Source organism: Drosophila gunungcola, unplaced genomic scaffold (assembly GCF_025200985.1).
Source record: "Drosophila gunungcola strain Sukarami unplaced genomic scaffold, Dgunungcola_SK_2 000024F, whole genome shotgun sequence".
Lineage (NCBI taxonomy): Eukaryota > Metazoa > Arthropoda > Insecta > Diptera > Drosophilidae > Drosophila > Drosophila gunungcola.
The window spans coordinates 30,326-45,678 of record NW_026453203.1 but is presented as its reverse complement, the minus strand read 5'-3'; the positions used below and the strand labels follow the sequence as shown (position 1 = coordinate 45,678).

Genomic DNA, 15,353 nt, shown 5'->3' with positions numbered 1-15,353 from the left:
ACAACTATACGAACGCGGACTACATCCCCATAGTGGACGGTGACATTGTAATTTGGGATAGTTACGGATTCCTACGACATTCAACGAACTTGACATCGTACGAGGACTATGCGGACCACACAGAAGCAATGACAAAGACCTTCACGAACGATCACAGGTTACATTCGTAAATTAGTTGCTACCCTTAAAGTCCACCACAGGGATACTAGGAGCATTAACTTAATCGGAACAGCACTTAAAGTCATTGCAGGAACTCCCGACTTTAATGATTGGGAGCAAATAAAGTTTAATCAGGAACAATTATTTAACGCTAAAGAAGGACAATCTGAGTTAAATATTAAATTTCAAGAACGTTTAAATGCACTTCCTAATTCTATGAATCAAATTCAGAAAGTAGACAGAGATGAAGAAACCCACATTTTAGAAATCATTTTAGCGAAAAACAGAATTGTTATCATAGACTTAGAAAATATTTTGATGGGCCTAACCCTAGCGAAACTTAACATCGTAAGCCCGGCTATCCTGGATAGCAGCGACATAAGTGAATTCAAAGACAAACAGCCTACTAACATAAGCTTAGTAGAAATATTATAAGTTGTGACGACCCACCGTCACAAATAAAAAAATTCAACTTTCACATTAAAGCTTAAAAAGAACACTCCAAATACTGGCCTTTTATTATTCAAACGCGCGCCCAAAGGCTACAGCACCCGGTCACATTTATTCGACGAAGTTATCGGTTGCCGATAATCATCGCCCAATAAACCCGATTACCCAAAGCGGGATTATCATCATCGTCCGATCTGGTCACACTTAGCAGCGCCTATATAAGCGGAGACACAGCCCCAGACCAGCCACTTGCGTTCTGACGACTCTCGAGGAAACAACAACTAGGAGGAATACCCGGGTAAGTGTTCTGGTAGTTAGTCTTGGTAGTGGTGGTGGATCCGTAAGAGTTCGGTTTGAAATTCGGCTCTACGACCTGGTGAGGATCACCGACGCCCGGTGTGGTTTAGGAATACGCACCCAGGCCCGGTCGAGATCGCTGAGCCCGGCACGGTTTTCGTAACTCCGGCCCATCTCTGTGAGTTCCTCCCAGAAGTCACTTTTCCTACACGGAAACGATACGGAATAAAACGGCAGCTCGAAACTAATGATGCCCTACATTCCCACATCCCACTAGAAAATACAAGTAGTTCGTTCCTCTAAAACGACCCAGAACACTACGAACCCGACGTACTCGAACGACAAGACACGACGACGCCAAGCAGTGTACAATCGGCCCTCCGAAGCGCCAACAGCAAGCAGTGCATCCAGCCACAGCGCACCGTCGACATCAAGCAGTGCATAATCGGCCCTCCCGATGCGCCAACACCAATCAGTGCACCCAGCTAGCACACAAGCAGTTCCTCGTACTATTGCACAGTGTCAGCAGCAAGCAGTGCAACATACGGTCCTTCTGTAGTGCCGATCCCGCACACCCAGCAGTGCGATACTCAACGAGCTGCGATATACTCGGCCCTTCCGCAGCGTCGATATCAACAGCAGCGCCGACACCACTTAGCAAGCAGTATCACGCTCGATATAATTATAGTTAGAAAACGTAATCAATCGTACTATTAAAATATAACCATACTCTGTAGCGTTCGATTTGTGTTAAATAATTTCTGTCTCGAACCCTGGCCACGGCGAGCTATACCGCCTCCCAAAACAGGGTCGTTACAAAGTATCTAGCATAAGCGTTTTTTAAAATTCAGAAATAATCCACTTTCTCATTAAATTCCCATACTCTAAGCTAGTTTGTAAAAAGATAACAGCTTACCCGGTTCAGCACCACAACAAGTTCCTAGACTTCGAGAATGGAGACCTAGTCGCCGATAACGCAGCACGAATTGTCAACATCTGGGGCTGCAAAGCTACAGTAGGCGCTACCTTCTGCAAGGAACTTCAAGGCGACACATGCGCACAACAGACGGTGGCCGGGGTGACTGCACAATGCTCCACCCTACCAGGTCACTTGAGTCCAGTTACTGAAGTGGACCACGGTACCCTCATCATCAACGACGCCCAAGGACCATCATCGACGACCTCGGTCTAAAACAAGAGATATCTGGCTCATACCTTGTAACCTAATCTAGCTAGGTATCACTAAACGGCTCCTGGTACGTAAACCAACTCGGAACTTCAAGGAAACAGCCTGCAGTCTCAGCCATGACCCTGGTAAACATCCCCGCTCATCAGAACCGATTCAGCCTCCCGTTCCTTCACGAGCTGAGTCTGAGAAATCTCCACCACATTGGGACCCTTAGAGAAAAATTTAGCGCGAGTTCCTTCCTCAGCTACTTTTTCGCCCTACTTGCCTCCTTCCTATTGTGCTCTACCGTTTGGCTAGGATACCACACTCTAAGGACCAGAGAACAAGGCAACCCAAGAACCAATGGCGACGTAGAATCAGCAGGTCACCGGGACGGCGACCACTTAAAAGAGGGAGGGGCTAACACGCCCAGTTCCCATGAGCAGAATTTGTCGAGTTGCAGATCATATCCGGTGGCCAACACGCGCAGCAAGGAAACTGCCGAATCCACGATTCGGTTGCCATCGCCCCATCGCCTGATACCAAGTGCTGACCCGGCGCTATAGCGACAGCGCAGGGAACATGCGCTCAGCGAATGATCGCTGGATACCAAGTGCTGACCTTGAATTTTGGTGACAGCGCTGCTAGCAGGCAAAGGCCTCAAGCTGTGGCCGGATCAGAACCTTAAGTTAGTCTAAGTTTGGTACTCCGCAGCCATAGCTATGTTAAGATAACCCTTTATAACTTTATCTAACCATTTGCCTAAACAGGCTTGGGAGTAATAAATAAAAATAAATAAAATTACAAAACGAACAAACAGTAATTGGCGCCCTAACGTGAAAATAAAGGAACTCGCTAAAAAAGAAAATAATAAAGAAGTTAATAAAATAAAAAAGAGAAGAGAAAACGGAAGTTTAATCGATAAAATCGCGCGAAGTTGTATTATACCAATACCCGGGAAATCGGACCCCTACCAAGAGTAGGCAGATAATAAAAAAAGTGTAAAAAAATTTTAGCCAAAGATTAAGCCAACAAATTTTCAAAAAATTATCCCTCGTCCGCACGAGAAATCAGCAGTCGTCGCTATCAGCAGTCGCAGCCGCAGTCGCCGTCAGCAGTCGCAGTCACAGTTGCCGTCAGCAGTCGTTGCCAGCGCACCTTTTCACCCCTCGCCCCGCACGGGGGATTGCGATCGTGAGCAGCGATCACCGCGAGCAACCAGCCCCCTCGCCCCGCTCGAGGGTAAGCAATCGTCAGCAGCAGCCGCCGCCAGCAACCAGCCCCCTCGCCCCGCTCGAGGGATCGGAATAAAAAAAGGTGCACTAAAAAAATGTAAGTAGGCTGTTTCTGTCATTCGCAAAATTTTCAGTAGAAAACTGAAATAAATATAAAATATGAATAAATGTCTGTAAGTACAATTCTGCAGGTAGAAACAAAAATTAAAATTCAAAGAAAAAATCTTTAGAATTTTTTGCTGTCTGTCTACACTGAGAGAAATTATTTTCTCTCTAATTAAAAGTATTTATTTAAAAATGCAGTAAAATAAATAAATCATTTGTAAAAGCTACACTGGGAATATTTTTCCTCCTAAAAATTCTTGAAATAAATATTATTCAAGATTCCTTTAAATAAACAATCCAAAAACATTTTTTACCTTAAAAGGTATAACAATTTCTTTATTATAATTTTTTTAACAAAAAAAAAAATTTTTTTATTTTTTTTTTACGTGTTTAAACTAGTATTGCGTTTTAAACCAACGTAACAACACAAAAAAAAAACAATTTAATGTTTTTCCGATTTTTTACCCGAAATTATTAAACGGGTTTTTCTCGAAACTCATGTACAGAAACGACGACCCTAGCTCGTCGGAGGATGAAATAATAGAACCAACGTAACAACACAAAAAAAAAAACAATTTAATGTTTTTCCGATTTTTTACCCGAAATTATTAAACGGGTTTTTCTCGAAACTCATGTACAGAAACGACGACCCTAGCTCGTCGGAGGATGAAATAATAGAAGAATATAAGCGGTTATTAACAAGCAAAGTAAATAAGGAAAAAACAAGAATGAAATCAAACTTCGGAACGCCGAAGTTCATATACCCTTGCAGCTATTGCAAGAAATAAATACTTTTGAAAACATTAAAATTATGATTTACTTGCGTATATGCTTAAAATCATTGAAGCTATGATGCTTTGCAGCTCAATTATTAGATAGTTATTTTATATATTTTTACTATTTCTATGGGAGCTATATGATATAATCCTCCGATTTTGATGGAATTTAAACCGTAACTCTAAAATATTTAACTATTAATATATGTCGAAGAACTAAAAAAAATTAAAAAACAGCAAAGTTATAATTTTCTTTTATTTATTTTTTCGATTGTTCCTATGAGAGCTATATGCTATAGTCGTCCGATCCGGCTCGTTCCGACTTATATACTACCTGCATAGAAAGACAACTTTTGGGAAAGTTTAATGCAGATAGTTCTAAAACTGAGAGACTTGTTTGCGTAGAAACGGACGGACAGACGGACATGGCTATATCGACTAGCCTAGTGATGCCGATCAAGAATATATATACTTTATAGGGTCGGAAATGTCTCCTTCCCTGCGTTGCAAACTTCTGACTGAAATTATAATACCCTCTGCAAGGGTATAAAAAACCAAGAAGAGGCCTGCACCCCATCGACCAGTAGAAGTCAAATTATATTAAAAAAAAGTGTTCTTGAAAGTCCTGAACGGATAGAGACCCATTCGCAAGAAATGCAGGCCGAACAAATCGCGAACATGGATAGGCTAAAAGTAAGAGCCGCTTAAGTCGAGACATTTAAGGAAATCGTTATCACACCAGGGGTAGAGTGTAATGAGCCCCTAGACATTATTAAGTCGGTTCCCGAGTTTGATGGGAAACAAGAGTCGTACATATCCTGGAGACAGGCAACCATTGCGGCCTATAAGGTATTTGAGCCATATAATGGCAGCAGTCGGCATTATCAGGCAGTGGCCATTCTAAAAAATAAAGTTAGAGGTCCGGCAGCAGCTGAATTAGCTTCGTTTAATACAGTGCTAAACTTTCACGCCATCTTGGCACGCCTCGATTTCACATACGCGGACAAAACTCCAACGCATGTGATTCAGCAAGAACTGAGCCTGTCAAGATGAACAATACTACGATGAACTGGGGAAAAAATTAACACTCCTAACAAATAAAATAGTAATGACACATGATGCATCCTCAGCGTCAGTATTAAATGAGAAATTTAGGGAAGATGCGCTTCATGCGTTCATTTCCGGCTTGAAAAAATCATTAAAAGTAGCTGTTTTCCCAGCGCAACCGCGGGATTTACCAACAGCATTAGCTCTAGCCCAAGAGGCAGAATCAAGTAACGATAGATGCATATTTGTGGCCAGTTTCTCCCGACATGCTAAAGAAAAAACAAATAATTATCGACCACCTTCGTGGAAAAATTCCTCACACCAGACTAATTCCTCTAATCATGAACAAAATCAATATACTGGGGCAATAAAAAAACCCTCACTTCACAAAAAATTAAAACTGGAGTAATAATAAAACTCCCTCTTTTAAGCAAAAGCCAAGCCCTTTTTTAGGAAATAGTCAGGCCAGGCCCCACCGGAGCCGATGGAGGTTGATACTCTCTCGCAATTTAAACAATCCACAAATTGGCGAAAAGGGCAGTCAACAAGGAGCCATCAGAAAATTAACTACCTTCCAGAGGAAAAACTCACGGGGGAAGAATACGAATCCGTCGCCCAAGCATATGCTACGGAGATTGAAGATGACTTAGATACAGATGATACTTGCATTTTTTTAGAATAAAATCCCTGCTCCCGTACATTGCACGAAGGTTAGCAGGGCGGAAAGTTAAACTGTTAATTGATACCGGAACTTCAAAAAATTATATTGCACCCCTCCCATGTTGAAAGGCGTCGTGAATGTAGAAACCCCGTTTAGTGTTAAGTCAATTCACGGCCACACACAAATTACAAAAAAGTGCCTAATTTCAATTTTTCAAGTTAAGTATCATTTCTTTCTCTTAAATGCTCTTAAAGGATTCGACGGGATAATCGGGCTCGATTTACTTAAACAGGTAAATGCGAAACTCGATATCACAAAAAATATATTGCAAGCTGGCAATACAACAGAAAAGCTTCAATTCACCAAATCAGAAAAAGTTGATTTCAATATCATTGATGATGAAAGTGTCCCACATGCAATAAAACCCGTTTTTGACAATATGATTAAAAAAAATGCTAAAGCCTTCGCTGACTCAGAAAAAGGTCTACCTTTTAACATAAACGATATTGCCAAAATAAAAACAGATGGGGAACCGGTGTGCTCCAAGTCGTTCCCGCACCCCATGGGCGTGACAGAATTTGTGAACGAAGAGGTTAAACAACTTCTAGCGGACGGCATCGTAAGGCCATCTAGATCACCCTACAACAATCCAACTTGGGTCGTGGACAAAAAGGGCACCGACCAAAATGGGTTGAAAATGAAGCGATTAGTTATTGATTTCAGAAAATCCAAAAAACAGTTGACGATAGGTATCCTATTCCCGCGATTTCTACCATATTGTCAAATATGGGCAAATCTAAATTTTTTACAACACTTGATCTTAAATCAGGCTTCCACCAGATAGGACTGGCGGAAAGGGATAGGGAAAAACGGATTTTTCAATAAATAATTGCCATAGTCTGCTCCCTAAAAAACCTCCGCAACTACTTATACGGAGTGAAAGACTTACGCATTTATACTGATCACCAGCCGTTAACATTCGCTGTGTCGGATAAAAACCCCAATGCGAAACTAAAACGCTGGAAAGGAATTCTCGACGATCACGGAGCTAAGGTAAACCAGGCAAGGAAAACCTTGTAGAGGACGCATTGTCTCGCCAAAATATAAACGTCTTACAAGACACACCAGAATCGGATGCGGCTACGATACATAACGAGCAATCGCTTTCTTACACTATTGACACGACCGACAACCCGGTCAACTGCTTCCGAAATCAAATTACAGACAGTTCGTCCGTAGACAACTTTATTTTATTCAAAAACAAAATGAGACACATAATAAAGTTCTCGGACCGCAATAGCCTGATTAAAACAATAATAAATCCAGAGGTAGTAAATGCGATACATTGCTCTCTCCCCGTCCTAGCTTTTATTCAGCATAGGATAATCGATTTATTCCCAGGCACAACATTTAAATACTCAAAAGCTTTGTGCAGGACATAACAGATAAAACCAAACAAAAGGATAACATAATTACTGAGCATAATAGAGCCCACCGTGCTGCTCAGGAAAATGTAAAACAAATTTTACGGGACTATTTTTTCCAAAAATGCTAAGGCTATCATCGGAGGTTACATTAAATTGTAGAATCTGTTCCATGGCCAAGTACAGCCGCCACCCCACCAAACAGACGGTCGGCCAAACACCAATACCCTCTTGCGCAGGGGAAATTCTTCATATCGACATATTTTCAACGGAAGGAAACCTTTTTTTCAGATGAATCGACAAATTTTCCAAATTCGCTATAGTACAAAAAATAGCCTCAAGGGCCATCGTTGATGTAAAAGCTCCAATATCTCAAATGCACCCCCCTGCACAGCACTTCAAATGGTCAGGTAGAAAGATTCCATAGCACACTCGCAGAAATAGCTAAGTGCTTGAAACTGGAAAATAAATTAAACAACACTACTAAAATCATTTTACTGGCAACCAACAGATACAATAAAACTATTCACACAGTAACAAACAGGAAACCAATAGAATTAATAGACACCCACAGAATTTGAGAAAGAAATCCAAGAAAAATTCAACAGGCACAGGATAAGTCTCTTGACTATGTTAACAAGGACAGAACCCATAAGAACTATCAGGTGGGAGACAAGGAGTTCCTAAAGGCAAATAAACGCTTGGGAAATAAACTCTCATCTTTGTGCTCAGAAGAAACCATTGAAGCAGACCTGGGGACCACGGTTCTCATTAAAGGAGGGTGGTCCGTAAGGACAATTTACGATAATGATTATCATTAAATTCTAAAATTACCCTTTTGTTTAGGTTTAATAAATACTTTTTACTACTTACACTAACAGTTGCCATGACGAACGCGACAGTCAAACTTAACAACTATACGAACGCGGACTACATCCCCATAGTGGACGGTGACATTGTAATTTGGGATAGTTACGGATTCCTACGACATTCAACGAACTTGACATCGTACGAGGACTATGCGGACCACACAGAAGCAATGACAAAGACCTTCACGAACGATCACAGGTTACATTCGTAAATTAGTTGCTACCCTTAAAGTCCACCACAGGGATACTAGGAGCATTAACTTAATCGGAACAGCACTTAAAGTCATTGCAGGAACTCCCGACTTTAATGATTGGGAGCAAATAAAGTTTAATCAGGAACAATTATTTAACGCTAAAGAAGGACAATCTGAGTTAAATATTAAATTTCAAGAACGTTTAAATGCACTTCCTAATTCTATGAATCAAATTCAGAAAGTAGACAGAGATGAAGAAACCCACATTTTAGAAATCATTTTAGCGAAAAACAGAATTGTTATCATAGACTTAGAAAATATTTTGATGGGCCTAACCCTAGCGAAACTTAACATCGTAAGCCCGGCTATCCTGGATAGCAGCGACATAAGTGAATTCAAAGACAAACAGCCTACTAACATAAGCTTAGTAGAAATATTATAAGTTGTGACGACCCACCGTCACAAATAAAAAAATTCAACTTTCACATTAAAGCTTAAAAAGAACACTCCAAATACTGGCCTTTTATTATTCAAACGCGCGCCCAAAGGCTACAGCACCCGGTCACATTTATTCGACGAAGTTATCGGTTGCCGATAATCATCGCCCAATAAACCCGATTACCCAAAGCGGGATTATCATCATCGTCCGATCTGGTCACACTTAGCAGCGCCTATATAAGCGGAGACACAGCCCCAGACCAGCCACTTGCGTTCTGACGACTCTCGAGGGAAACAACAACTAGGAGGAATACCCGGGTAAGTGTTCTGGTAGTTAGTCTTGGTAGTGGTGGTGGATCCGTAAGAGTTCGGTTTGAAATTCGGCTCTACGACCTGGTGAGGATCACCGACGCCCGGTGTGGTTTAGGAATACGCACCCAGGCCCGGTCGAGATCGCTGAGCCCGGCACGGTTTTCGTAACTCCGGCCCATCTCTGTGAGTTCCTCCCAGAAGTCACTTTTCCTACACGGAAACGATACGGAATAAAACGGCAGCTCGAAACTAATGATGCCCTACATTCCCACATCCCACTAGAAAATACAAGTAGTTCGTTCCTCTAAAACGACCCAGAACACTACGAACCCGACGTACTCGAACGACAAGACACGACGACGCCAAGCAGTGTACAATCGGCCCTCCGAAGCGCCAACAGCAAGCAGTGCATCCAGCCACAGCGCACCGTCGACATCAAGCAGTGCATAATCGGCCCTCCCGATGCGCCAACACCAATCAGTGCACCCAGCTAGCACACAAGCAGTTCCTCGTACTATTGCACAGTGTCAGCAGCAAGCAGTGCAACATACGGTCCTTCTGTAGTGCCGATCCCGCACACCCAGCAGTGCGATACTCAACGAGCTGCGATATACTCGGCCCTTCCGCAGCGTCGATATCAACAGCAGCGCCGACACCACTTAGCAAGCAGTATCACGCTCGATATAATTATAGTTAGAAAACGTAATCAATCGTACTATTAAAATATAACCATACTCTGTAGCGTTCGATTTGTGTTAAATAATTTCTGTCTCGAACCCTGGCCACGGCGAGCTATACCGCCTCCCAAAACAGGGTCGTTACAAAGTATCTAGCATAAGCGTTTTTTAAAATTCAGAAATAATCCACTTTCTCATTAAATTCCCATACTCTAAGCTAGTTTGTAAAAAGATAACAGCTTACCCGGTTCAGCACCACAACAAGTTCCTAGACTTCGAGAATGGAGACCTAGTCGCCGATAACGCAGCACGAATTGTCAACATCTGGGGCTGCAAAGCTACAGTAGGCGCTACCTTCTGCAAGGAACTTCAAGGCGACACATGCGCACAACAGACGGTGGCCGGGGTGACTGCACAATGCTCCACCCTACCAGGTCACTTGAGTCCAGTTACTGAAGTGGACCACGGTACCCTCATCATCAACGACGCCCAAGGACCATCATCGACGACCTCGGTCTAAAACAAGAGATATCTGGCTCATACCTTGTAACCTAATCTAGCTAGGTATCACTAAACGGCTCCTGGTACGTAAACCAACTCGGAACTTCAAGGAAACAGCCTGCAGTCTCAGCCATGACCCTGGTAAACATCCCCGCTCATCAGAACCGATTCAGCCTCCCGTTCCTTCACGAGCTGAGTCTGAGAAATCTCCACCACATTGGGACCCTTAGAGAAAAATTTAGCGCGAGTTCCTTCCTCAGCTACTTTTTCGCCCCTACTTGCCTCCTTCCTATTGTGCTCTACCGTTTGGCTAGGATACCACACTCTAAGGACCAGAGAACAAGGCAACCCAAGAACCAATGGCGACGTAGAATCAGCAGGTCACCGGGACGGCGACCACTTAAAAGAGGGAGGGGCTAACACGCCCAGTTCCCATGAGCAGAATTTGTCGAGTTGCAGATCATATCCGGTGGCCAACACGCGCAGCAAGGAAACTGCCGAATCCACGATTCGGTTGCCATCGCCCCATCGCCTGATACCAAGTGCTGACCCGGCGCTATAGCGACAGCGCAGGGAACATGCGCTCAGCGAATGATCGCTGGATACCAAGTGCTGACCTTGAATGTTTGGTGACAGCGCTGCTAGCAGGCAAAGGCCTCAAGCTGTGGCCGGATCAGAACCTTAAGTTAGTCTAAGTTTGGTACTCCGCAGCCATAGCTATGTTAAGATAACCCTTTATAACTTTATCTAACCATTTGCCTAAACAGGCTTGGGAGTAATAAATAAAAATAAATAAAATTACAAAACGAACAAACAGTAATTGGCGCCCTAACGTGAAAATAAAGGAACTCGCTAAAAAAGAAAATAATAAAGAAGTTAATAAAATAAAAAAAGAGAAGAGAAAACGGAAGTTTAATCGATAAAATCGCGCGAAGTTGTATTATACCAATACCCGGGAAATCGGACCCCTACCAAGAGTAGGCAGATAATAAAAAAGTGTAAAAAAATTTTAGCCAAAGATTAAGCCAACAAATTTTCAAAAAATTATCCCTCGTCCGCACGAGAAATCAGCAGTCGTCGCTATCAGCAGTCGCAGCCGCAGTCGCCGTCAGCAGTCGCAGTCACAGTTGCCGTCAGCAGTCGTTGCCAGCGCACCTTTTCACCCCTCGCCCCGCACGGGGGATTGCGATCGTGAGCAGCGATCACCGCGAGCAACCAGCCCCCCTCGCCCCGCTCGAGGGTAAGCAATCGTCAGCAGCAGCCGCCGCCAGCAACCAGCCCCCTCGCCCCGCTCGAGGGATCGGAATAAAAAAAGGTGCACTAAAAAAATGTAAGTAGGCTGTTTCTGTCATTCGCAAAATTTTCAGTAGAAAACTGAAATAAATATAAAATATGAATAAATGTCTGTAAGTACAATTCTGCAGGTAGAAACAAAAATTAAATTCAAAGAAAAAATCTTTAGAATTTTTTGCTGTCTGTCTACACTGAGAGAAATTATTTTCTCTCTAATTAAAAGTATTTATTTAAAAATGCAGTAAAATAAATAAATCATTTGTAAAAGCTACACTGGGAATATTTTTCCTCCTAAAAATTCTTGAAATAAATATTATTCAAGATTCCTTTAAATAAACAATCCAAAACATTTTTTACCTTAAAAGGTATAACAATTTCTTTATTATAATTTTTTTAACAAAAAAAAAACATTTTTTTATTTTTTTTTTTACGTGTTTAAACTAGTATTGCGTTTTAAACCAACGTAACAACACAAAAAAAAAAACAATTTAATGTTTTTTCCGATTTTTTACCCGAAATTATTAAACGGGTTTTTCTCGAAACTCATGTACAGAAACGACGACCCTAGCTCGTCGGAGGATGAAATAATAGAAGAATATAAGCGGTTATTAACAAGCAAAGTAATAAGGAAAAAACAAGAATGAAATCAAACTTCGGAACGCCGAAGTTCATATACCCTTGCAGCTATTGCAAGAAATAAATACTTTTGAAAACATTAAAATTATGATTTACTTGCGTATATGCTTAAAATCATTGAAGCTATGATGCTTTGCAGCTCAATTATTAGATAGTTATTTTATATATTTTTACTATTTCTATGGGAGCTATATGATATAATCCTCCGATTTTGATGGAATTTAAACCGTAACTCTAAAATATTTAACTATTAATATATGTCGAAGAACTAAAAAAATTAAAAAACAGCAAAGTTATAATTTTCTTTTATTTATTTTTTCGATTGTTCCTATGAGAGCTATATGCTATAGTCGTCCGATCCGGCTCGTTCCGACTTATACTACTACCTGCATAGAAAGACAACTTTTGGGAAAGTTTAATGCAGATAGTTCTAAAACTGAGGAGACTTGTTGCGGTAGAAAACGGACGGACAGACGGACATGCTATATCGACTAGCCTAGTGATGCCGATCAAGAAATATGTACTTTATAGGGTCGGAAATGTCTCCTTCCCTGCGTTGCAAACTTCTGACTGAATTATAATACCCTCTGCAAGGGTATAAAAAACCAAGAAGAGGCTGCACCCCATCGACCAGTAGAAGTCAAATTATATTAAAAAAAGCTGTCTTGAAAGTCCTGAACGGATAGAGACCATTCGCAAGGAATGCAGCCGAACAAATCGCGAACCATCGGATAGGCTAAAAGTAAGAGCCGCTTAAGTCGAGACATTTAAGGAAATCGTTATCACACCAGGGGTAGAGGTGTAATGAACCCTAGACATTATTAAGTCGGTTCCCGATGTGATGGGAAAACAAGAGTCGTACATATCCTGGAGACAGGCACCATTGCGGCCTATAAGGTATTTGAGCCCATATAATGGCAGCAGTCCGGCATTATCAGGCAGTGGCCATTCTAAAAATAAAGTTAGAGGTCCGGCAGCAGCTGAATTAGCTTCGTTTAATACAGTGCTAAACTTTCACGCCATCTTGGCACGCCTCGATTTCACATACGCGGACAAAACTCCAACGCATGTGATTCAGCAAGAACTGAGCCTGTCAAGATGAACAATACTACGATGAACTGGGGAAAAATTAACACTCCTAACAAATAAAATAGTAATGACACATGATGCATCCTCAGCGTCAGTATTAAATGAGAAATTTAGGGGAAGATGCGCTTCATGCGTTCATTTCCGGCTTGAAAAAATCATTAAAAGTAGCTGTTTCCCAGCGCACCGCGGGATTTACAAACATCATTAGCTCTAGCCCAGAGGCAGAATCAAGTAACGATAGATGCATATTTGTGGCCAGTTCTCGCCCCACATGCTAAAGAAAAAACAAATAATTATCGACCACCTTCGTGGAAAAATTCCTCACACCAGACTAATTCCTCTAATCATGAACAAAATCAAATACTGGGGCAATAAAAAAACCCTCACTTCACAAAAAATTAAAACTGGAGTAATAATAAAACTCCCTCTTTTAAGCAAAAGCCAAGCCCTTTTTTAGGAAATAGTCAGGCCAGGCCCCCACCGGAGCCGATGGAGGTTGATACTCTCTCGCAATTTAAACAATCCACAAATTGGCGAAAAGGGCAGTCAACAAGGAGCCATCAGAAAATTAACTACCTTCCAGAGGAAAAAACTCACGGGGGAGAATACGATTCCGTCGCCCAAGCATATGCTACGGAGATTGAAGATGACTTAGATACAGATGATACTTGCATTTTTTTAGAATAAAATCCCTGCTCCCGTACATTGCACGAAGGTTAGCAGGGCGGAAAGTTAAACTGTTAATTGATACCGGAACTTCAAAAAATTATATTGCACCCCTCCCATGTTGAAAGGCGTCGTGAATGTAGAAAACCCCGTTTAGTGTTAAGTCAATTCACGGCCACACACAAATTACAAAAAAGTGCCTAATTTCAATTTTTCAAGTTAAGTATCATTTCTTTCTCTTAAATGCTCTTAAAGGATTCGACGGGATATCGGGCTCGATTTACTTAAACAGGTAAATGCGAAACTCGATATCACAAAAATATATTGCAAGCTGGCAATACAACAGAAAAGCTCAATTCACCAAATCAGAAAAAGTTGATTTCAATATCATTGATGATGAAAGTGTCCCACATGCAATAAAACCCGTTTTTTGACAATAGGATTAAAAAAATGCTAAAGCCTTCGCTGACTCAGAAAAAGGTCTACCTTTTAACATAAACGATATTGCCAAAATAAAAACAGATGGGAACCGGTGTGCTCCAAGTCGTTCCCGCACCCCATGGGCGGACAGAATTTGTGAACGAAGAGGTTAAACAACTTCTAGCGGACGGCATCGTAAGGCCATCTAGATCACCCTACAACAATCCAACTTGGGTCGTGGACAAAAAAGGGCACCGACCAAAATGGGGTTGAAATGAAGCGATTAGTTATTGATTTCAGAAAATCCAAAAACAGTTTGACGATAGGTATCCTATTCACGCGATTTCTACCATATTGTCAAATAGGGCAAATCTAAATTTTTTACAACACTTGATCTTAAATCAGGCTTCCACCAGATAGGACTGGCGGAAAGGGATAGGGAAAAAACGGATTTTTCAATAAATAATGCCATAGTCTGCTCCCTAAAAAACCTCCGCAACTACTTATACGGAGTGAAAGACTTACGCATTTATACTGATCACCAGCCGTTAACATTCGCTGTGTCGGATAAAAACCCCAATGCGAAACTAAAACGCTGGAAAGGAATTCTCGACGATCACGGAGCTAAGGTAAACCAGGCAAGGAAAACCTTGTAGAGGACGCATTGTCTCGCCAAAATATAAACGTCTTACAAGACACACCAGAATCGGATGCGGCTACGATACATAACGAGCAATCGCTTTCTTACACTATTGACACGACCGACAACCCGGTCAACTGCTTCCGAAATCAAATTACAGACAGTTCGTCCGTAGACAACTTATTTTATTCAAAAACAAAATGAGACACTAATAAAGTTCTCGGACCGCAATAGCCTGATTAAAACAATAATAAATCCAGAGGTAGTAAATGCGATACATTGCTCTCTCCCCGTCC

At 41.6% G+C, this 15,353-nt stretch overlaps 1 long non-coding RNA gene across 1 annotated transcript; it reads left to right on the top strand.

Annotated features, from left to right (window-relative positions):
• Positions 1-732: 732 nt before the first annotated feature.
• On the top strand, positions 733-1,647 carry LOC128263863 (uncharacterized). Its single transcript, XR_008268546.1, has 2 exons — positions 733-907; positions 1,184-1,647. It is a non-coding gene; the product is annotated as an uncharacterized LOC128263863 (long non-coding RNA).
• The last annotated feature ends 13,706 nt before the right edge of the window (positions 1,648-15,353 follow it).